This window comes from Amblyomma maculatum, chromosome 1 (genome assembly GCF_055883805.1).
Source record: "Amblyomma maculatum isolate TAMU_Amacu chromosome 1, ASM5588380v1, whole genome shotgun sequence".
Lineage (NCBI taxonomy): Eukaryota > Metazoa > Arthropoda > Arachnida > Ixodida > Ixodidae > Amblyomma > Amblyomma maculatum.
The window spans coordinates 244,862,312-244,887,365 of NC_139344.1; positions in this window are offsets into that span (position 1 = coordinate 244,862,312).

A 25,054-nucleotide genomic window follows, 5' to 3' on the forward strand; every position below is an offset into this window, starting at 1 on the left:
CCTGTACGCGCCTGTGGACCACTCACAATCGAACAACTTCTATGCATCTTTCACCTTTTCTTTTTGGCGAGTCACCCATTCTTGTGGAGTTTTTAATTGTGTTCTGGACCTGGACAGAAACGCTCACTAAGAGAAGTCCGATGGACAATGACGCACACTGTAGAGTTCAGCGCATTTTATCACAGTTTGACTTGCATGACGCGTGGTGTAATTTACATGGAGATTCTTTTGGCTTTACTCGGAAAGGCAGGCTAAGTTGCAGCAGACTTGATCGGGTCTGTGTTCCTGGCCATAGCCTCCTTTATACACTATGTGCCTGTCAACTCCGCCCTCCGCGACCGTCGCCGCCGCTCCTCCTCCGTTGTCAAGTTACGCCGCTGGCTGCCGAGAGATGGCGACAGCGACGTAGGGTCACCCTCGCCAGGCGAGTCACGGGTGCGCCGTATTGCAAAGCAGTCCGGATAGCCACGCGCTGCCGCTTTCTCGCTGTTTCGTGGACTGTTTTGCAGTGTGCAAGGTCATGCTTCTACTTTTCTCTGCTTTTGGGTGCTGCAGGAATACAGCATTGCACCAACTGGTAAGTTCCAGCTTTGCTTTGTTTGTCCGGTGATCGCTGCAAAGTGTTCAGCTGCTTTGAAGCGTGTAAAAAATAGTGACAGCACCAAACATTGTGCTTATTAAGCATTAATACTGCAATAGTAATGTTAGATGTGCACCTGTGTTTTCTGGACTGCAATGCTAATTGCTTCTCTGCCTAGCTCGTCTGCGTAATATGTTAGATGTGCTCCTGCGAAGTTTTTTTTGCAGTATGCACTAATTACAAAATTGTGTGATAAAATACAAACACAATATTTACCTATTGTGAAGATGACTACTTGAAAGTGAGTTAAACCGAACCGTGCCAAGCCTACATAGTATCCCTTGTCAACTAAATCGCTGTCCCTCTCTAGCAAACTCCGCAAAACTCGTACTCAACCGCATTAAGGCCTGTGAAAAATAATGACAGCACCAGAAGTTTGTTAATTACTCGTCAGTAAGGTAATAATAATATTAAATGTGCACGTGTATTTTCTGGACTGCGATACCAGGCCGCGGAAAGTCAGGGCCACTTCCGTCCCGTCTAATTCTCCCAAGCGGGGGCGAAAGGAGGAAAGAAAAAGCTGGGAGGAGGACTTCTCCCTCGCGCCTAAATTTTCCCCTCGCACTGACGGCGCCGCCGACTGCGCTGCGTGGCTTGCTCCGTCCTCGCGTGAACCGCTGTAGCCGTTACGACTCCGCTCGTTTTGAATTAGAACAGTCGTCTGCGTCGGTCGTCGGCGTAGCCTAGCGCTGTGAATTCTCTGCGTGTTGGCTTATCGGCCAAAGTCGCGATTTTTCGTCGCGGTTCTTTTACTCTGTGCATTTCATTCCTGCTGGCTCTTCGCCCCTTCGTGAGACGAGAGACTTGTCTATGTGCACCTCCAGTTCCGTGGACCCATCTCGTCTGCTGATTGTGCTGGCCATTACAGTCGGCGATACCCGCTGTGTTTCGTGTTCTTGAACTTGTTACCTTCATGTACTGTGGAGAGACGTGCGTTTCGAAGAAGACGGTTCTTCTAGGAAGGGTAGTGTAAATTTTTAATCATGCATTTTGGTTATGTATAGCACAGTGACATGTGATTACTTGCATCAAATACCAAACTAGGTAACTAGAACGCAGGTATTTGCTCATGTTTCTACATTGCTTTGATGGTATGGAATGCGTAGGATGAATATGTGCATCATTTATTTAATTTCATATCAACTGTACACATGCTGACAGAAGCAGTGCCGGCAAACTGGGTTATTTTGTAGTGATAAAGCAAGCATGCAAGATTACAATGTTAGCGCAGAACACATAACACTACTGTAAACTGTTAGCTATGTAAAGTGCGTGTGTGTGAGGGATACCTTGTCGCATCTTTTCATTTTCTGATTCACGTGCACTTAATAAAAATGGGAAACGATATCTGCTGTTCTCTGTGCTATTTCTATACTGCGGTCGGGTATGCTTGCTCGCGAGCGCCTGCGCCCTCGAGAGCGCTATGCTTGTGGTTTTTCTTTCCATCACACTGTTCCTGCCGCGAGCCGGTTGCGCCGCGGCAGAACGATGATGCGGTAGAAAATCCACGGGCAGAGCGTTTTCCCGGGCACGGGCGCACGCGAGCGCGCGACCCGCGCTGCTTGAAGCAACCTACCGACACCCCCTTCAGCGCACCGTTTTTTTGGACCAGTCCGCTATACGGCCTCCCCCGTCAAGTCCATTTTTTACGCGCCCCCTCCCGCTGTAATCCTCTAATGGGGAGTTTGGCGCTAGCGTCTGTAATTCGTGGCCGCTGGGAGGTATAGGGAGTTTCACACCCCTGGCGATACTACTTCCCTGGTTAGCTCAGCTGTGTAGTATGTTTCATGGGCTCCAGCGCAGTTTCTTTTTTGTTTCGCTTACTGCGCGATCCTGTGAAAAAACATAAACACAAGCTTTGCCTATTGTGGCGATTATTTTGGAGTGATCAAAACAGAAATGTGCAACGCGTATATTTGTTTTTTTTTTGTTTTTCAAGTTGAAAACAAGGCTTGTACGACACATCGAATCATTGAAAGTAACAGCTGATACCGAAATTGTTCTCCTTACAGATCTCAATGGCATACTGCGATGCAGTTGTTCCAATTATCTTTAAATCAAGCTGGCTTCTGAAGTGCTATCAGTGAGCAGTCACTGTGAACATTTTTCTCTACATGTGGCAACTGTTCATCACACCACTTCTACATGGTACTCTTGTAGCACAATTGCTTTGTGAAATGTGTAAATAAATGCTGGTGCCATTCTTCTTAAATTTTGTTTTATTGCAGCGTAGACTAGCATTGTAAAATTTCTATTACCATTGGCGCTAGCGGAGAAATGCAGTTTTTCCAGCCATGCGCAATTTCTGGAAACTGCCCGACATAAAATGTCATAGCATTGGTGTTATTGCCTAACACATATCATGGTCACTTGTTATGCTTAGTGGATGTCGGCCTTACAAGTAAATATGCTGAATATGCACAATTCATGCTTAGGAACAGTTATCCCGCTAGCGAATAACAGCGCTCCTGCCCCGAGCCGACTTTCGTACCCGTGCGACCCGTGTGCCTTGACCTCTACGTCAGTAGCGCCCTCAGCGAGCGAAGCGGCAACGCTGCGCAATTTTACTCGCCGGCGCCGCTCTGTTGTTCGCGTGGCGCGTTGACATGCACAGAGAGTATAAAGGAGGCTATGTCCTGGTGAACTTTTGAGTGCAGTGGTCCAATGTCGCGTAGTAGACATTCCAGCAGATGCCAGTTACGTTTCAGACCACCGCCCAGTTTCTGTGGGGCTTTACCTACCCGGTCGACCGGGAGAACGTAGCGATGTCTGACGTCTTGATGTTTCAGTTCTGTGAGATCTGGAGGCTTCACATGAGGTTAGAGACGCGATCACGGCGTCGCTGGCAAAACCTGGACTAGGACCGCGTGACTGGGACACGTTCAAGGAGGAATGGCGTGACGCGTGCGTTAGGGCGGGTCGCCGCGAACACGAAGCTGTTGTTCTCAAGGACTGTTTAAGGCGCATCCGCATGATTAAGTGAGGCGACTCTAGGACTCCAGATGCCCAGGCCTACTTGCAGTTCCAGCGTGATCGGTACTCGTGTCTGCTGTGCCTACATACATGCACCGCAGAACGCATGGCAGCTCAAAAGCGACCCATCTCCGATCTATTGCACCTAGCACGGAACGCGAACGCGTCCGGAAAGTTGCCGACATACGTTGCTAACGTATACGTAGAGAATGGCCAAGAGAGTACTCAACGACGTGGCATTGAGCGCATGTTTGGAATTACTCTTCTGATCTGTTCACTTCCGAGCTACACACTACAAACCAGGAATACAACACACGTGTCAACCTGTTTGGCTCCATCCTCCCGCGACTTAATGATGAAGACTCGGCCTCTGTCATGCGTCCGACTACTACAGGCGAGGTGCTACCGTTCTGCAGGGCATGAACACGGGTACATCTCCAGGCACTGATGGCATACCTATTGAATTTTACCGCACTTTCTGGGCAGAAATACACCCTATGCCAATTAAGACTCTAAACGATGCACTTTCTCGGGACTTCGTTCCGCGTTCATTCTGAGAGGGTCGGATCGTGTTGCTCCCTAAACCGGACAGGGACGGGTGACAGCCGTCCAGCTGGCGCCCCATTACGCTACTAAATACTGATTACAAAATTCTGACAGCTATCCTTGTTATGCGCAATAACCCTCTTCTCCCTCAGCTAATTAACCCCCAGCAATCTTGCTTGGTTCCCGGACGTAGTATTTTCACATCATTAACACTAGTTCGGGACATCATTGAGTTTACTCACTTAAGTGAAGCTAGCGGGATTGTAGTTATTCTGGATCAGGAAAAGGCGTTCGATCGTCTAGAACCCTAGTACCTAAATGGGATCCTATGCTGTTACAATTTCCCGGAAGCCTTCACTGAACTCACTCAAATTCTGTACAGCAACATGACTTCTGATGTACTTTTGAATGGAGTTGCTACACCGCCCTTTGCTGTAACCCACGGCGTTAGGCAGGGTTGCCCGCTATCGCCGGTGCTCTTCATGTTCGCTATAGACTCTGTTGCGACGTGTGGAGGGTTTGGCTTCGGTGCGTTGCCTGGCCCTGCCTGGCATCTCAAGGGTGAAGGTTACGGCATACGCGGATGACGTAACGTTGCTCTTGCGTGACTCGGACAACCTGAGGAGCTTTTCTCGACTGTACACTGAGTACACCTCTCTGGCGGAAAGTTGAATGAAAGTAAAAGTCAGGTGCTATGTCTGGGGCGTTCTGCTGATACTTTTCCAGAAATGCTAACGCGCTCCGAGCATGTCACAATCTTAGGAGTCACATTTTGTGCGAGCGGAGTCTCGCCACGCACGTGGCAGAAGATTGTCACAGCAATACAGAAGCAAGTGGCTGCCGTCGCCGCTTCCCCCTTGCCCATGAGAGAGAGGGCATATTTTGTGAAAAACGAGTTATGCAGAAACTATGGTTTGTTGCACACGTTGCATTTCCTCCTTCTTCCGTAGTGTGCCAACGCCAACTAGACACTTTGTTGTTTGGCTGGTTCTGGGAGGAGGGCAAAACTGAACTAGTCTCGCGAGCCCAGCTTCGTCTTGCGGGTTTCTGCGGTGGGTGGAGCATGCCATGCTTGGCAACGTTCTGCAGGGCAATATGCACTAAATGGGTGAAGAGTCTTGTAGGCAAGGCAGATTATGTAGGAAGGCCTTTGCTCCTGTACCGGCTTGGGAGCCATCGCCGTTCCTTGGTGCCCCATGCCCTATGAAACCGTTCGCCATCAGCAGCCACACCTTTGCCATACTACGCAGCGGCAGCGCGTATGTGCACGCATCTTGAGGAAGCGTTTGCTGGTGAGGACTGGACTGTAATGGCCACCTCCCGATTGTGTGAGATATTGTGTCTTGCAGGGCTGCCACTGGGTATTGCACCAAGCACAATGCGTGACCCTAAATGGAAGGACGCTCACTGCCCCGACCTACTCAATACCGTAAAGGATTTCCGCTGGTGAGTCGAGTGGAGAGCCTTGCCGACGAAAGAACGGCTTCTCCGGTTTGGGATTGTGCCAGACAACACTTGTATCAATTGCGGTCACATAGAAACACAGCAGCATGCATGAAACGACCGCGTAGTGGGGCGCACATTTCGCCAATTAGCGAGTGGAATTTTCTATCCCAGTCTCGCGCACAAGACGACCACGCAGAGCTTTTGAGCGACTAGTTGTGAAGTCAGTTGGCTTCATACTATGGGAAAAACCGAAATGCAGCCACCTACTATAGGCGACCGCATCAACAAATGTACCCCATCTTTAAACGACTGACAGTGTTGCTGTGGAACTTTTCAGATACTGAGCTGTTCATGCTGGGTGAGCAGGCTTTCCTGCGGAAATGGTCCTCTCGCCACATACATGTATTCAACGGGAGGGTGGTATTTGAAGTTGCATTTTCTTAACATTATGTGCCCATAAGAGCACTTGGACCTTTTCTTGAGCCCTTTCTCACCAACATCCCCCTCCTACGTTTTTGTCCCCTCCCCCTTTGTGTTTCCTTCGCACAAGTGACTATCGTTGTCATTGTTCATACGGTGGAAAAGGCCAGCGAACCACTTCCCAGCCGGCTCTGTTAATGCAGAATAGCTGGAGATCCCTGGGGCGCTACATGGGCTAGCTGAAACACCTTTTAAAACATAGTATGTGCATATAAGCGTAGACCTAACCACGCGCTGTGACCCATAGTTTTACAAAGGGAAAAGTGTTCGGAGGAAAATCGACTTGCATAGCAATTGACTTGAAATTAATATTATTTTTGGTTTTTGTTATGTGTTGGAGAGCATCCCTGTTTGTGACGTATGCATTTGAAAAGTATGTATCTTACAGACAAGCTTGCCTGTCTTAATATGTTGTTTGTGTACATTCAGTTTTAAATTTTTCTTTGCTGCTATCGCTGGCACGGAGTTGCTTAGTTATTTTGCGGGCGCAAGTCGGCCAAATAAAGAGTTAATTTCAGTACCATCAAGCCTGTGTCTTCTTTTGGTGTCAACGGCCTTGTTACCACTACGTGACATCTGGTGGAGGTGCTGCATTTGGTCCTTCAAGCGAAGACCCCAGCCTTGTTCAGTTCCTGTTACCCTGGAGGACCAGCCAGCAGGCCACCGAACCAATCGCCGTCTTCAAGGTCTCCAACCTGAACACGGTTCCGCGCTTGCACTGCGCTCTATTCGCGCTGTTTTAGTGCAGCACTACGCCTAGTTGCTACGTGTTTCATTGCAAAAGCTGTCATGAAAAAGGGTTCATTCTTTTCGCAATTCCGAGCGGAAAGAAGGACACCATTCAAATAAAAAAGTGGCTCAATAGCATTGGCCGCAAGAACTTCACCCCGATGAAGACTAGATACCTCTGCGACGTACTGTGCATTTGTTCCAAGCAACATGAAACTGCTTGCAAGCGCATCACAAAGCTGACAATCTCACTTATTTCACTGATCATTTTGCGCCGTTATGCACGTTATTGTTTTGACTACGTGGTTCCGCTCAACGTGCTATAGTATAATAGCGACTGCTGATACATACAATGAGCATACAATATCCGCTTTAATTTCTGAACTAAAGGTCTCGCTTTTCAATGCTAACGCGTGCAATGAGAGAGATTGTTAATTCATTAATAGGCTTATGTCGCAGGAACGTGAACAGGAGTCTTCCGCAAAACCTGTCCACAGAGTGTATACATATCTGCACATCAAAATTTTCTCTTTAGACCCTCGAAATTAGACCTTGTCCCAATTTGCATATGGCAAATTTTGGTTGCGTTCATATTTCGGTGGGGCTCCCACAGATTATGTATCCCAAGGAACCCCCTAAATTTGACCTCATCCGGAGGTGGCAAAATTGGTGACCAACCTCATTTGCGTATGGCAAATTCAGTGGTTACCTCCAAACCTAGGTGGACCATTGTCAAAATTTAGCTCTCTGGACCCCCGAAGTTTGACCTCATCCGAATTTGACCAAATTGGTGTCCAACCTCATTTGCGTATGGCGAATTCAGTGGTTACCTCCAAACCTAGGTTGACCATTGTCAAAATGTAGCTATCTGGACCCCCGAAATTTGACCTCGTCCGAATTTGACCAAAATTGGTGTCCGATCTATTTGGGCATGGGGAATTCAGTGGTAATCTCCAAATTATGAGGGTCATCCCAAAATTTGGCCCTCTGAATCACCAAAATGTGACCAGGTCCGAGTGACCGGAAATCGGTGTCTATAACCAGATTTGAGTTTGGCCAATTCAGTCTTGACGTCCAAATTTAAGTGGGTCTCCTTAATTATGTGCCTAGTTAACGGGCGTCATGTCCATTTTCGTAGCGTAGAGCAGCCGTTGGCCGTGGACCCGAGATGTCTAGTGTGTACCAAGAAAACAATGCTGTTTGATCTTGAGTTGATATAGGAGTATTTTGTACGTGTGCACCCTGTCGCAGTTATCGACATAAGGCCTGTACTTTTTCCGCATTTGCCACTAAAAGAGCTGAAAGCATTCTGGGTTATGTTTCTTTAGTCTAGTCAAAGAAAAATAAATATTGGTCATACTAAAATTAGGGTTGACACCTTCCGAAAAGGTCAAGTATCGGTGGTCGACAGGGCCAAATATTGGGGTACGGACGACACTTCTCTCGGACGGCAGGAAATCGGTGCCCTGATCTTGGCTCTGTGTTTGGTCTCGACGTCACTTCAAGGCCGCCGACAGCAGGAGCTAGATCCGTTTCATGCTTAACAGAAAAAAGTTGATATTCGATAGTTTTCAAGCAGCCGCGAAAATTCTTAACTACGAAAACAATTAGGCAGCTGCATGTGCACTGTGTGGTACCAAACTCACTCTAAACCCTATTGAAAAATTTTAGGATGACCATCAAAGCAAATGTTCCAGCCTGTTGCTAGCAACCATCGCATTTCTGAAACTCCGCTCGTTAACAACTGCATAAACTTCACTTCCGCTAAAATTAGTTTGAGGTAACTCTACATTTCACTGAGAATCGGTATGCTGAGAATATTCAGTAATGTTTATCATCATCATCAGCCTGACTATACCCACTGCAGGGCGAGTGCCTCTCCCATATTTCTCCACTTAACCCGGTTCTGTGCTAGTTGCATTCACTTGACCCCTGCGAACTTCTTAATCTCATCCGCCCACCTAACTTTCTGCCGCCCCCTGCTACGCTTTCCTACCCTTGGGATCCAGCTTGTTACCCTCAGCGACCATCGGTTATCCTCTCTTTGCACTACATGTCCTGCCAATGTCTATTTCTTCTTAATTTCCACTAGAATGTCGGTAACGTGAGTTATTTCTCTGACCCACTGTGCACGCTTCCTATCTCTTAATGTTACCTCTACCATTTTTCGTTCCATAGCCCCCGGAGTTGTCCTCAACTTAAGTAGAACTCTCTTGGTTAGCCTCCACGCTTCAGCCCCATAGGTGAGTACAGGCAAGATGCAACTGTTGTATACTTTCGTCTTGAGTGATACCAGTAAGCTGCTAGTCATAATATGCAAGTGCTTGCCAAATGCGCTCCATCCCAATCTTGTTATTTCCTTTTCATGGTCCGGATCTGCGGTTACTACCTGTCCTGAGTAGACATATTCGCCTACTACTTCCAGTACTTCGCTACCTAATGTAAACTGCTGTTCCTTCCCTAGGCTGTTGAACATTACCTTAGTCTTCTGCATATTGATTTTCAAGCCTACCTTTCTACTTTTCCTGTCTAGGTCATCAATCATTATTTGCAGTTCATCCCCCGAGTTCCTTAGCAAGGCAATGTCATCAGCAAATCGCAAAATACTGAGGTATTCTCCATCTACCCTTATCCCTAACTGCTCCCATTCCAAGTCTCTGAATACTTCCTCTAAGCAAGCTGTGAACAGTACTGGGGAGGTTGTGTCTCCTTGTCTAACACCTTTCTTTATTGGAACTTTGTTACTTTATGCAAAACTATGGTTGCTGTGCAGCCACTGTATATATCTTCCAGCACTTTCACGTACGGCTCGTCTACCTCCTGATTTCGCAATGCATGCATCACTGCCGAGGTTTCAACTGAGTCAAATGCTCCTTAATAATGAATGAATGCTATGTATAAGGGCTGGTTATATTCCGAGCATTTTTCTATCACCTGATTGATGGTATGGATATGATCGACAGTAGAGTACCGTTTGCGAAACCCTGCCTCATCCTTTGCTTGATTGCAGTCTAAGTTTGTCCTGATTCTATTAGTGATAACCTTCAGTTCAGTTTAGGCGTTCAGTCGTGTCCGACTCTTCGTGACCCTATGGACCATGTCACGCCACACTTTCCGGTCTCTCACTATCTTCTTAACATCACATAGCTTCATCTGCAATGCCTCGAGAATGCCATCTAACCATCGCGTTCGCTGCCTACCCCTTCTCCGGCGACCCTCAACCTTTCCCAACATCAAATCTTTCTCCAGCGACTCCTCTCTTCTCATCAGATGACCAAAGTAGCTGAGCTTTAACTTTAGAATTTGACCCTCCAATGAGCAGTCAGGGTTTATGGTCGACAATATCGACTGATTTGATCTTCTGGCAGTCCAAGGAACTCTTAAGAGTCTTCGCCAGCACCACAATTCAAACGCGTCAATTCTTCGGCGGTCAGCCTTTTTCACAGTCCAACTCTCGCATCCATACATCACAACTGGAAAGACCATAGCACGGGTTATACGGATCTTGGTTGGCAGACTAATGTCTCTGCTCTTTACTAGGCGGTCAAGGCTAACCATTGCTCTCTTTCCCAGAAGCAGGCGTCTCCTAATTTCATGGCTGCAGTCTCCTTCCGAGGTAATCTTGGCGCCCAAGAACAGAAAATCTGTCACAGCTTCCACTTCTTGTCCATTGATGCTCCAGGACTTGATAGGGCAAGACGCCATGATCTTCGTCTTTTTAATGTTCAGTTTAAGCCCAAACTTCTCACTCTCTTCTTGTACGCGAATCAGAAGTCTCTTGAGTTCCACTTCACTTTCTGCCATTAAAGTGGTATCATCCGCATATCTAAGGTTGTTGATACGTTTTCCAGCAATCTTCACTCCAGCTGAAGACTCGTCCAGACCGGCCTTCCTCATGATGCACTCTGCATATAGGTTAAATAGGCAGGGCGACAGTATGCAGCCTTGCCTCACTCCTTTCTCGATCGGAAACCAATCAGTAAGACCATGCCCAGTTCTGACTGTGGCCTCTTGCCCTTCATACAGGTTCCTGAGGAGACAAATGAGGTGAATTGGAACTCCCATCTCTTGGAGAGCTTGCCACAATCTGCTGTGATCTACGCAGTCAAACGCTTTCGCATAATCAATAAAGCAGAAGTAGATGGGTTTCTGGAACTCTTGCTTTTTCCATGATCCAGCGAAGGTTAGCAATTTGATCTCTAGTTCCTCTGCCCTTGCGAAACCCAGCTTGCACGTTCGGAAGCTCCCGATCCACATACTGCTGCAGCCTACCTTGGAGGATTTTCAACATCACCTTGCTAGCATGCGAAATAAGCGCGATCGTGCGGTAGTTGGAACAATCTTTGGCACTGCCTTTCTTTGGAATGGGGATGTAAACTGACCTCCTCCAATCCTGTGGCCACTGCAGGGTTGTCCAAATCTTTTGACATAATGTATGCAGTGTGTTAACAGCGTCGTGGTTGAGGTTTTGAAGCAACTCAGCTGGAATACCATCAATTCCGCTAGCTTTGTTCTTAGCAAGGCTGGCTAAGGCCCATTCAACTTCACTCTTCAGGATGCCCGGCTCGAGATCAGTAATCACAATCGTCCTATGTTGGGTTTGCACATCCGGGTCCTTCTTGTAAAGTTCTTCTGTGTATTCCTGCCACCTCTTCTTTATCCCTGAAGCTTCAGTGAGGTCCTTGCCTCGTTTGTCCTTTATCACGCCCAGCTTAGCACAGAAGCTTCCTTTGATATCTTTGATTGTCTTATACAGAGCTCTTGTGTTCCTTAATTGGCTGTTGTCCTCAACTGCTTGACACTGTATGTTCAGGAAGGCATTCTTATCTCTTCTTGCTATTTTCTGAAAATCCGCATTGAGAACCTTGTATCTTTCTCTTTCCCCCATACCTTTTGCCATCCTCCTTTCCTCAGCTATTTGTAAAGCCTCTTCAGATAACCAGTTTGCTTTTTTGCATTTCTTTTGCTTTGGAACTACCTTAGTAGCAACTTCTTGTATTATATCACGAACATCAGTCCACATCTCTTCGGGCTCTTTGTCTTCTAGATCTAATTCTTGAAATCGATTCCTCACTTCCACAGCATATTCTAATGGAATCTGATCCAGATCATACCTGAAAGGCCTTCTAGTTTTCTGCGTTTTCCTCAATCGAAGCTTAATTTTGGCAACAAGAAGCTGATGATCGGTGCCACAATCGGCCCCAGGCCTTGTTTTTACTGCTTGTATAGCGCTTCTCCATCTCTGCCGGCAAATAATATAATCGATCTGATTCCTGTACAGACCGTCCGGTGAAATCCATGTGTACAGGCGCCTCTTGTGCTGTTGAAAATGAGTATTCGCTATGGTCAGGTTGTTTTCTTGACAGGACTCTACTAGCCTCTGCCCAGCTTCATTTGGCTCACCAAGAACTAACTTGCCTGTAATTCCGGATATTTCTTCATTCCCGACCTTAGCATTCCAGTCTCCTATGAGAAAAACGACGTCTGATGATGGGGTGCGGTCTAAAAGGCATTGTAGGTCCGCATAAAATCTCTCAACGTCAGCTTCTTCAGCAGCAGTGGTCGGTGCATAGACTTGGATAACTGTTATATTGAAAGGGTGACCTTGGATCCGAAGTGAAATCATTCGGTCGTTTTTGGGGTTGTACCCTAGCACTGCTTTGCCCATTCTTCTCTTTACTATGAGAGCGACCCCATTCCTTCTCTTGGATTCGTGCCCACAATAAAAGACATAATGGTCGCCGGAGTTAAATTCTCCCATTCCGGTCCACTTGAGCTCGCTGATACCCAAGATATCAATGTTCAATCTGTCCATTTCTCGCTTGACAATATCCAGTTTACCTTGCGTCATAGATCTTACATTCCATGTTGCTATGTGATATATCTCCTTGCAACATCGGACTTTCCGGTCGCTTCCCGACACATCCACAACTGAGCGTCCTTTTGGCTTTAGCCCAGCCGCTTCATTCGTCCTGGAGCTACTAGGAATCGCCCTTTGTTCATCCCCAGTAACATGTGGGACGCCTTCCAACCTGGGGGGCTCATCTTCCGGCGCCATATCAATAATGGTATTGTGACTGGCCATAGGGTTTTCTTGGCAGGAAATACTGGAGTGGGTTGCCATTACCTTCTCCAGTGAATCACATTTTGTCAGAACTCTCTGCCGTGACCTGTCTATCTTGGGTGGCCCTACACAGCAGAGCTCACGACTTCATCGAGTTTCGCAAGCCCCTCCGCCACGACAAGGCAGTGATCCATGAAGGGGAGTGATAACCTTAGTAAATACCTTATACGTAACAGACAGTAACCTGATTGGTCTGTAATTTTTAAGGTCCTTAGAGTCCCCTTATGAATGAGGGTAATGTTTACATTGCATGGTTCCTGTACCGTCGACACCAGGCACTGCGTATACAGGGTGGCCAGTTTTATTAGTACGATATCCCCTCCGTCCTTCAGCAAATCTGTAGTTATCTGATCCTCTCCAGCTGATTTCCCCCTATTCATAGTTTCTAGTGCTTTGTTGACCTCTCTTTCGTCACTGATGGAATGTTTAAATATATAGTAAATATTGCGCTTGATATATTATGCCATGTTGAGCCACACGTTATTGAAAAGTCAAAAGGAATGTGAGGTGTATGCAGCAAGCAGTTTTTGTTTACGCCGCAAGCGCTCATAATTTGCACTTCACTGCGCGTACGATACGCTAATTTATGTGGCTCGCGGTACATTCAAGCGAGTCCCATGTCTTACTCGTGTGTTTTTGATAACAGAGCGTGGAAAAAACGCAAACTTAAGAGTGCGTGCCAGCCACTTTTCCGGATGGCGAAGCAGCTCTGCCCCAAAAAGCGTGCCGTGTGCAGCGCGCAGCCAGCGGGCGAGAATATTCGAGGAGGAAAGCGCCGGAGTGAAGGAGAGCGTCGCTACTTTCAAATTATAGAGGGGTTTTAGTAGATGGCCGGTTACGCGCGTGGAGCCAACGATGCGTGGAGCGGCGTCGCCGACTTGACGTATCCGACGTCGACCACCGCTCGCCTGCGCGCCAAAAACGTTGGAGTATACCACGCCTTTAGAGTTGCAGGACTTGTCCGGAACCCGCCGAAAACTGTGGACGAATTTCAAAGTAAAACATCGACCATCGAGAAGGCGTTGGACACCCGGATGCGCCACTACCAGTGACCACTCCAACTAGACTACTTAAGCCACTACCCCAGCGTATCTGCGAGTGGAGACAACCTTTGGGACCTCATCCAGGAGATCGAGAAGAGCTCCGACGGTTGCTGCCACCATCCTAACGCCCCCAGGTGGCGACGCTCGCGGACGTCGTCCGTGAAGAAGTCCAGCAGGCACTGGGCGCTCTCCAAGTGACGGCTGTGACTGTTCCAGCACAAGAGGCAACAGCGGTGAACTACGCTGTGGCATTATGTCACCCTGCGCCCCAACGTGATGACTTTCCAAGCCCTCGCCGCTACCGTCCTGTTCCTGAAAGGTCCCCTGAAAGGGGTCACCAAGAAGGGTAGACAACGCCATAACACTGATAGTTATTGAACCACCCGTCATTCTCCCGCAAAAATTTTCGATCTAGCTTCTGCAACACCAGAGATATCGGCGATTAAAAATGACTCTTCCAAGTTTCCCTCTCAACTCGTACTGCTCGTACGCTGAAGGGAGCCATAAAAAATAAAGAATGCAAGCAAGTTCAAAGCTCCGCCCAGACATACGTCACTTCGACGAACTTCCGGTTGCCGCGCGCCCGCTCGCTGGCGTAACTCGCGTCAACCCATCCTCGCTCGCACAAGCCTAAGGAGTTCGCCAGTTCGCGCAGCGACTGTTAGTGTAACCGCGAACCCGTGGTTACCCTATGTTACACGGCGGACAAAACCATGGTTACACCACTAACCGCGGTTATCGCAAACCCAGCTTGACGACCTCGGTTTGCGTCATTTCACCGAGGTTATGACGGTGCCTGTTGACGGAAGCTACTCGTCGGCGCCCGAGTGCGCAAAACGTACGAGCGGGTCTGCTTCACAAAGTTATTCATTCGCCCACTGCATCACGTTTAAAGATCGATGTATAGAATATGGTGCCGCCCGAAGTCTTCGATTACGGCCGACAGTGCAGCGATTGCGTACTGTAGCCCTGTCTTGCCTGCAGTATCGTTTGAACGGCTTGTTGTCGAGCAGAACGTCAAAAAATGCGTGGCCTTAGCTATGAAAGTACACGAGTTTGCAACACTTGCAGCACGGGATGCCGCGAGCAGGCTGAGGTACGTTACACAATTACCGCGGGGTTGGGGCGCGCGAGCGCGGCGAACGACGGCGCCGTGCGTGACCGTCCCTAGTCGTCGCTGGGCCTTAATTGTTTCGCTTCGAAACCACGGCGGTCGACGCTTTGGAACATGATCAACGCTATCGTAAATTGTCTACTTATGAAACTGCCTTATAGTCAGTCCTATCCTGCCATAGTAAAATAATTATAGGATGAACTCTGCCGACGCATTAATCGCAGAGCTAGTACGAGCAGATCGGATCAGCCAAAATGCACCAGCGGCAGCTGGCTTGAGCAGAAACTAGCTTGTATCACGGCTATCGCTCTTACCAGCAATTTGCTGCTGGTCAGCGATCCTCACGAGGGCTTCATACTTAATATTCGGCTCAGTATTCCAGACGCCAACAAATTTTGGCACGCTTTATTTCGGACATCGGTGCTAACGATCCGCCGTGTCGTTCGCGAACGATATGCGGGAGGAAGGGCCACAGCGGCGGTGTTTACGGCTGTCGAGGAGGTGCTGCCATCGTGCGATGCTTGACCGTGCTGTTGACGCCTCGTCAGACGACACTCCGGTATTCCTGAAACAACTTTATATAAATAAGATATTTGTAAATGCAGCTTCGTTCTGCCGATCCCTGCATCGCCTTGGTTGTACTTAATGGGCAATGGCCACCTAACCGATAAGGGCGGCGAGCTGTGTAACAGCCCTCACAGAGTTCGAGCAGCGCACGAGCAGACATGGCCGCAGCAAATGGCAGCTTCTAGCAAGCCTTGCCAGTAAACTCACCCGTGACGTCACGGTTTAAGCAAATAGTTCCATGCGACACCGCCAAGCGACATTCCCTCTGCCCGCGAATTTCAAAAAACGCTGTTTTTAAAAATTAATAATAAATTGCTGGCTTTGTTGCAAGGAGTTATACTTTGCGTTAATTCTCAAAAGGACGTGTTCTACACACTGAACACGTTTATCAGCAGCTTGGGGGCCGTTTCGGTGGACCTTGAAAGCCGCCCCTTTGCCCCCGCCCATCAAGCCTACCAACGACCCCCAAGCCCCAGGAAGTGCGACGCCTGGAGAACAGTAAACAACCGGCCATTATGCTTCCACTGCGGTGAGGCCGGCTACATTCTGCGCCACTGCCCATACCGACGAATCGGTCTCCGCGGATTTGCAGTCGATGCCCATGACCACGCCCAGGTTAACGACCGCAAGAAATCGACAACTATCTGCGTAGCGGTGAGATAGCGCCACCAAGCCATCGGTTCAGGTCTCCATCGCAGTACAGGGCCCGCTTTGCGTCGCCAGGCTGTAACTACGATGACAATGTGCGCGGAAGGTCCCCAAGCCTGCGCAGGGGAAACTAAACAGAGCAACCTTTGGAGGCGAGGTTGCTTTCTGGCCAAAACACGAAGGTCCTCCATAGCCGACGATGAGTGACGATGATGTAGTCTTAAATCGCCGATCCACAAGACAACGTCGACAAGGTCACGACCAGACATCAAGTTCACATCGCCCCTCAGCGACGTTACGACGGTGTGCCCCGGCTGCGACCTCAGCACAAGACGAAGCAGAGATTGAACATCGAAGCCAATGTGCAATACTAGGACGCGAACAAGCGACCTTGACGACGGACGCACGGTTACCGCCCTAGTGGACACCGGTGCCGACTACTCTGTCACCACTAGAGCTTTCGCCGCCCAACTCAAGAAAGTGACGACCACTTGGGACAGCCCGCTAATCCGCACTGCTGAAGGTAACCTTATTACGCCTTACGGGCGATGCTCCGCAAGAGTGACAGTATATGGACACATTTACCCTACCAGCTTCGTCGTCCTACAGCACTGTTCCCGCGACGTGATTTTGGGCATGGATTTTCTGAATGAACATCGAGCGATCATCGACCTCCGATCCAAGCTCATCAAGCTCTCGACCGACAAAGCCATACCTACTACGAGAACATCGACGCATCACCTCGCTCTCAACATGCTCGACAGAGAATTGACCGTACCGCCCCGATCAAGCATCATCGTCCCCGTGGTTACAAGAGAAGTCGAAATCACAGAAGGAGGTGTCGAAGGACACACTCAGTTGTTACTGAATAGAGCACTTTGTGTCACAAGAGGCATCATTCGTTTCCATCATGGACAAGCTCATGTTCTCGTCATAAACGTCATCGACGAATATCGACACCTGAACAAGGGCATGACTTTTGCTTTCCTTGACGAGCTACCGGACACCCGCGAAGTCTTCGCCCTCCCCAGCCAACTTTAAGACGATTCACCCAACCGAGCCAAGCAGCCCAATTTCGACAATAATCCAGCAGTCCGAGACAGACAAGACCGAATTCGCACTCTTCTTGAAAACTACAGTGAGTGCTTTTCTTTAGCGTCGAAGGGGCGGCAAACTTCGTTGACAAAGCATCGCATCATCAGTCATCACGGATAAAAACACTCGACCGCTACGTCAAAGCCCCTAACGTGTATCGCCACGAGAACGCCAGGCCATACACGATCAAGTTGAGGAAATGCTGATGACGTGATCCAGCCATCCAACAGCCCCTGGGCGGCACCAGTCGTTTTGGTGAAGAAGACGCACACGTCACTTCTGCGTCGATTACCGCCGCTTGAATAGCATAACTAAGAAGGATGTCTACCCACTTCCCCGCCTCGATGACACACTGGACCGGCTCTGCAATGCAATGTACTTCTCATCGATAGGCCTGAAGAGCGGATATTGGCAAATTTAGATCAATGAAAGGGATCGCGAGAAGACCGCATTAATCACACCGGATGGCCTTTTCGAGTTCAAGGTGATGCCATTTGACCTCTGCTCCGCACTAGCGACCTTTCAATGAGTAATGGACACTGTGCTGGCGGGCTTGAAGTGACAGATTTGCCTGGTATACTTGTATGATGTCATTGTCTTCTCGTCAAACTTTGAAGACCATCTGAAACGGCTGCAGACAGTGTTGAAAGCCATCCTAGAATACAATCATACAAGCCATCGACAAACAACTGCATACCATCCTCAGACCAATGGCCTTACGGAGCACCTGAAGAAAACGATCGTGGACATGATCGCCATGTATGTCGACGTTGAACAAAAGACCTGGGACGCCATCTTGCCGTACGTGATCTTCGAGTATAACGCGGCAGTCCAGGAGACGACCAGAGCGACCCTATTCAAGCTTGTGTATGGCAGGGAGCCCATGACGACGCTCGACGCACTGCTGCCGCACGTAACTAACGAGGGCAACTTTGACGTCGCCGCCTACCTGCAGTGTGCAGAGGAAGCCCGACAACTCACACGGCTGTGTATTAAAGACCAACAGCTCACCGACACCCGACGATACAACTTACGACGACGCCACGCAGAGTACAATCCAGAAGACCAAGTGTGGGTTTGGACTGCAGTTCACTGCCGTGCACTAAGTGAAAAGCTGTTGCGTCGATATTGTGGGCCGTACAAAATCCTTCGCCGCGTCGCACAAGAGGACTATGAAGTCATTCCCGACGGTACGACAGCATCACAACAGCGACGCACGCGCCCGGAAATCGTACATGTTCGTCTGAAGCCTTACTACGCGCGTAAAAGAATCAGTTGTGTTTAAACTTTGTAAGGTTTCTATTTAAGTTGCTTTGTTTATTTTAGAACATAGAGGCGATGTTTTTTTAAGGGGAGAGTAATGCCGCGAAACCTTCAAAACTGTGTTGTTTTTTAACAGCCGCAGGCATGCGGCCTTAATTATCACTGAGTCTGCACGCGTATCAATTCTGTATCCCGTGTTTGTTCATGCTCATTGTAGCGATACGACGCGTTATCATTTTCTTTGTCTCGAACGATGCGCCGAGATCTGTCTCGTAGATTCCGATCACTTGCGTATGTTTCTGCAATGTTCCAGGTTGTGCTAGTAGCAGTTTGCGACGTTATCTAGATTGTTCTGAGCAGCCTTTAAATTGAGCGTTGACGATTGTGACGGGCAGTCTTTGTTCGACGATCGACGAGCAGTTTGTTCTTTCTGCTGACGATAGCGGGTTACCGCCTGCCCGTCAGCCAGCTTGCCCTGGACCCGTGATAAATTTCCGGCGCAGTAGATACCTTAACTATCGTACGTGTTTTAAAACTACAGTCCAGGGCTAGTTTGAAAATACATTAACATCCGCTACAGACATTAAAATTATGTCGTTTTTCTTTTCTTTGTATGCGTTGTGTGTGTGTGTGTGTGTGTGTGTATGTGTGTGTGTGTGTGTGTGTGTGTGTGTGTGTGTGTGTGTGTGTGTGTGTGTGTGTGTGTGTGTGTGTGTGTGTGTGTGTGTGTGTGTGTGTGTGTAAAGGAGGAGGGGAATCTATCAAGGGCGCGACTTGATTACTCGCAATAAATTTTTTTAATAGACTCATGCTCTTGTTCAGTCATTTCCTTTCACAGTGCACACGTCCATTCTCACTTATTCCTCTTTTAGTGAACTCTTCGCATCTGACGTTTTAGACGACAAAGGAATTTTTTTACATTGCTATACACAGGAGTGCAAGAGTGCCGATCCGGAGCTATGTTCCACGCCATACTTCGAAAGTGAGAAATTAAGAAAAGAGCTGATTAGGCAACGACGGAGGCCATTTATGCGTAAACTGTGTTCACTATATCGTTTGACGCGAGAAGCCAGACTTCATGCACTGCATGAACAGGCTGCCCAGGCTAGCAGGTTTCTGCGTGTAATTGCGGCAATATGTGCAGCACAGTAGTAAACGTGACACCCACTGCGTTACTTTCTAAGGTTAGAGTGCTCCTATGCACTGAAAAGTTGACTAATTTGTTTGCATGATAGGATCTATTCTCTGAAAGAACATACTACAAAACACAAGCGAGGGAGTAACGCAAGAAATAGTGCTTGCGAGGAAACCGACGGCGCTCACGCTTGTTTCACAGCATTACCAATGAATTTCGCATAACATAAACGCGTTCTTCAAGGTAATGCGTCGCTTGCAAGCCACAGTTGCGTAATGTAGTTATAATTATACTGCAGCCATGTACAGTGCAACGGCAGCACGCAAAAGCTACGTGTGTGCTGGCCGCTCCATGCTTTCGCGCCGCGTGTAGCAGACGACGCGCTTCGCAAAAAGGCGTAATTCCGTCTCCTCAACGGTAGGATCCCGCAACTTCTTTCTCCTCACTGGTTGCCTATCAGCGGGTTAAACGGCGATAGTCACTAAAAGGTGTCTCTGAACGCAACCTAAAGGTAACATACACTCACTGAAGGCAGGAAATGATTACGGTGAAGGTAATTGATTAGTGGTACCATTGACCTCATCTAGTGGCTGAGTTCTCAGCTGGTTTTGCGGGTATTATTAAATAACGACACTACATATTGCAACCTTAAGGGGAACACTCCCCAGGAATGAGCTTGGAAGCTTATTTTATAGTTGCGGTAAAAAATGAAAAAAAAATTGAAGAAAAGAAATTGCCAATACAAGGTTCGAACAGATGTTTTATTCACTTAGTGCTGAGGTAAGTAGTGTCAATCCATTGTGCTATTGAAGCAACGAGTACGGCAGTGCTTTAAACTGCTGTTATTTCATTTTTACAATATTTTCCGCTATCTGTCGACAGGTGACGCTGCTCAGAGGACCCTACCGTTGAGGGAACGGAATCACGTGGCAAAGAGCAAGAGTTGACTGCAGCGCCGCTAGTTCTCACAACCGCCACTTGGGACACTCTCCTCGTAAAACTGAGTTTGTTCTTGTAACGTTGTCGCAAGGTAGCCGTCCGCTCATCTTCTGCCCGCTCGCCTTGAAGAGAGCGACCATTCAATCATGGTCATCATTATCGCGAGAGTGACACAGCGACAGTGACAAGGCATACGGAACAAAGGAAAGGTCGCGCCAGCAGGAGGCGGGCACATGCGCGTGAGGATTTTCTGCTTTCGGCTGGCTCGTCTAGGCGGCGCTGACCTTCAGATTTTTTCTTGAACTGGACGCCATAGAGAAAGAGATTGAACGCTCCGTTTACCAAGGTATATATGCTTCCGCCATGCGTTTACTTCTGTCTGCACCCCTGCAAATAAGACAGACGGCGTGAGCACGCGTTGCGGTGCGTTTCTTCGACGCGGTTTTGCTTCAATCTCAACCGTATCACCTCGTCTTTTACATGACCGCGAGCGACATGGCAGAATTTCATGAGGCGCTCTCGAAGCTGACATCAACGGAATTAAATTGTCTAGACGATATTCCCTCATCGTGGCTTCCGCGCCTACGAAGTCTGCCTTCCTCCCTCATCTGCAACGCTATCGGCGATGCCGTGCAAACTGCTGAGACCGTGGCGAGCCGGCTGTTGCGCATAGCATGGCTCTACTCCTGGATGTTACCACGACGGTTCGTGCCGACCTGGATACTGTACCGCACTGGAGCAACGCTGGAGTTGGATGAATGCTGTTCGCTGTTCCAGGGCATGGCACTTGCTTTGAGGTACCCCGACCTCGACGTGACACTCGCATGGAACGTCACTGAACTTGCGGTGCACTCCTGCCTGTTTATTCTAAAACCGACACTTTCCACTCTTAAACACAGTGTGGCGTACGTAGTCATGCGGCTTGGAATGCCCCTAATTGCTATCCACGCTGCAGAAGGCACCATTATGGACCGCGCGATAGGTGCTCTTCAGGCAGTGTTTCAGGACAACCCTCCAGAACTTCTGCTCCCGTATAGCCATGATCTCCAGTGTGCTTTCATAGCCGGGACAGCTCTTATTGGCAATTTAGAGATGATTAGAATGAGGGGTGGTATCGCCTGATTTGTCGCTGCTGTACGATACGACTGTAAAAAGCTGCAGCACATGTGAAGCGATGCGAGTGTTGGTCTTTGCTATATATTGCAGGTCTTTTCAGTGCAATAAACCAGATGTAGTAGCGCTTGTCCCGTGTCCCTCCTTTTATCTTGTGTGCGTGTTTGTTTTTTGCACTAAGAATGCCGTCTGGAGTCTGAATGTGAAGCTAAGATCTCTCAGCGTGCCCCCACGAGGTTTAAAAGGACCGAAAGCAGTCCCACCCGTTGCACTGAACGGACACTTCAATCAGCTCCACTGCGTGCAAGGTGTACCCTTCAACTCGGCTTTCTGAACCACTGCGGCCTGCAAGGGAAATCGCCATTGCGTCTTCAAGCTTCAAGCCTGCAATAGAAACGAGTAGCCGAAAGGTTTCTGCGGGCTTGGCAGACGGACGAAGCTGTTGTAGTCGTCGACAAGATGTTACTTCTCACGAACATATTTTCGATGTTTCCCAAGGGCCCGGTGCATTTTAGACTCTTTTTGTAGAACACAGGACAACATTTTTTTCATACTAAGAATTCATAATCATTCATATTCATAGATTACGATCTAGTGTGATCTTTGTTGCTTCACAGAGCAGGTGGCTTTCGGCTTTATATCACTTGAACCGGGCAGAACGATCTGTGTTATGCTGCGATGATTTAGCCCTCTTGGTTCGCGCTCAGTGCTTCTAATTTTAGTGCTTCCAAAGACTCGGCTTGATCACTTCCTTAGGAGCACAAGTCCCGCCGAGATTTATCTCGAAGGATAGCAGCCACACGCGGCCGCTTTCCGATTGTTTCATGTCGTTTTATAGTTGCATTTGCTGGCCTTATCTCGATGTTTCATTACCGACATTTAATTGAGCGTTCACGAATGCACTGAGAATCATTTAGTTCGACAACTGTCAAGTGTTTTTGTTGCTGCCGCCGAGTGTAGTTCTTTTTTGGGGCAAGTCAGCCCAATAAAGAGCTCATTTCAGTGCCATGCCTGTCTCCTCGGTTGTTGCCTATGGCATATTCATTGTCACGTGAGATTTTAAAGCGTTTGCGTTATCAATCGTCTGACGAGCCTGACGTACCGCAGCAGTTTCGCGGTGTGCCATGCAGCAACCATGGCGCTCAGGAAGATGTTATTTTATTTATTTTTTAGTTTTAGTTTTTATTTCATTGTTTTATGCCACTAATTATAATAGATTAATATTAGTATTTGTTATAGATTTCCATCAGCACTATCATTTTTTCATACCCTACTAAGGCTTTCGTTAGTAATTGATTTACAGGAAAGGAAAGGCTCAGTATCCGTAGCGCACATCCTGAAGGCCCGGTTGGACCTCGTGAAATATTGCATTCGCACTAAAAGTGAAGGCCACAACTCGCCTCCCATCAGGCGTATTTAGTGGTTGACTCTTCAACGGGCTGTCGAAATCGACATCGAGCGTTCAAAATAGCCAATCGATAGTCCTTGACGTTGCCACAAATGGAAAAGTGGCTAAAGTTTTCATTCACTGCCACTATTTACGTCTAGTGGTGCATGGGTAAATTACGACCTGGAGAATTACGATGCGAGCTATGTAATATTAAGTACTTATCAGGCGACTCTTGAGTACCTCTAGAAAGCAATGTCGCGAACATCGCATTTCCCACCATACTTGCGTGATTGATATGCAGTCTATGAATACCTTCCGTTCTTCCCAGTGCAGAAATCAATTTCTTGCTGCCCTTCGAGAAAATGCGTTCTTGAGTGTTATGGCGGTACGAGTGGCTTCCATGAGCCAGTCTATAGTGCCCCGACTGTTTGGGGAAATGCCTCACTAATCACTGAGATCTCATCGTAAGGTGTAACACACCTCGTTTCACAATACCGCAGTAAGCGGCAGAAAATTTTCAAGACGCTTTCAAAATGCCTGTTCAGGACCGCACTTCTTTTTCGTTATCAGTAGAAAGCTGAAATGACCCTGATCATAAAGAGTTCACGTTCAATGTCACTGCTGGAGCTACGTCCGTGATTTCTCTTTTCTGAAAGAAAACTGCGACATCAACAACAAAAAACGTATTATAGCAGTTTTAAGAGTAAAAGTTGCATAGATTTGATGAGCAAATACTTACCTGTGACACTGGATAATACTGGATAAGCATGGCTTGAACCTAGTTATAAGAGCGAAAGCTTTTAAGTTTCTCCGGCCGCGCATGTCTATCAAACACACAAACTACTTCTAAAAATGTCGAAGCTTTTCCTAAGGATATCCTTATTTGTTGTAGTACAGAACATCACATCCAACTATAACGGCCATGCCGTCTATCCAGTTGCCATATAGTTTGCACTTAGCATGGACAAGTATAGTTGTCTCCCGTTATATCGACGACGCCTTCGGTGAAGTATAGCGCAGAAAGACTGCTGCTTTTTCTAAGTTTTACGCCCTACGCTTCAGTCCCGGCCTTCTTTGAGCCATCTTCGATGACCTGCTTCACAGGAAGCGATCAGCTGATATTATGAGAAGATACTCTATAGCGCGCATCGCAAGAATGGCGAAGAAAGTTCTAGGAGGCCCTAAGACCCCTTAAGAGCGAGAAGGTAAAGCCTTTCGGCGGCCATCGCCCGCGATGTGGCGCTCTCGTTGCACCGCTTAGTAAAAACACAGATCATAAAAACGATAAATTCAATGGACACGAAACAAAGTGTGGAACTATACTGAAAATGGAAAAGGCACATCAGGAAGGAAGCTTTCTTTGATAAAATCAAGAGGCACTGCCCTACTTTTTGAAGCTAGATCGGGGTGCCTTGTAACACGCAGCTACAAAAAAATTTAACAATGAAGATGACACGTGCAGTATGTAGAAATTCCACAGAAACAACCATATCATACTCGAATGTGATGGTATCCATAGGAAGTCGATGCAGGCAATCACTCTTCCTGAGGCCCTGGGGTTTAGAGATACCACTGGACGGGTGAATGAACCTGCAGTGGAAGCTAGCAAAACACGATTGGAAGATTGGTGGCTTAAAAGCAGAAAAATGACATATATAATGTTAGCAATGTAGACACAAAAATTCAATAAATAGTTTGATGGTATAGTTAACCGATCTTAAACAGTAGTTAAGATATAGGGAAAAGACAGCATGATAGCAACTGCTACCACCCCATTTCAAAGAGTACGCTCCTATATTCCTTCCTTCC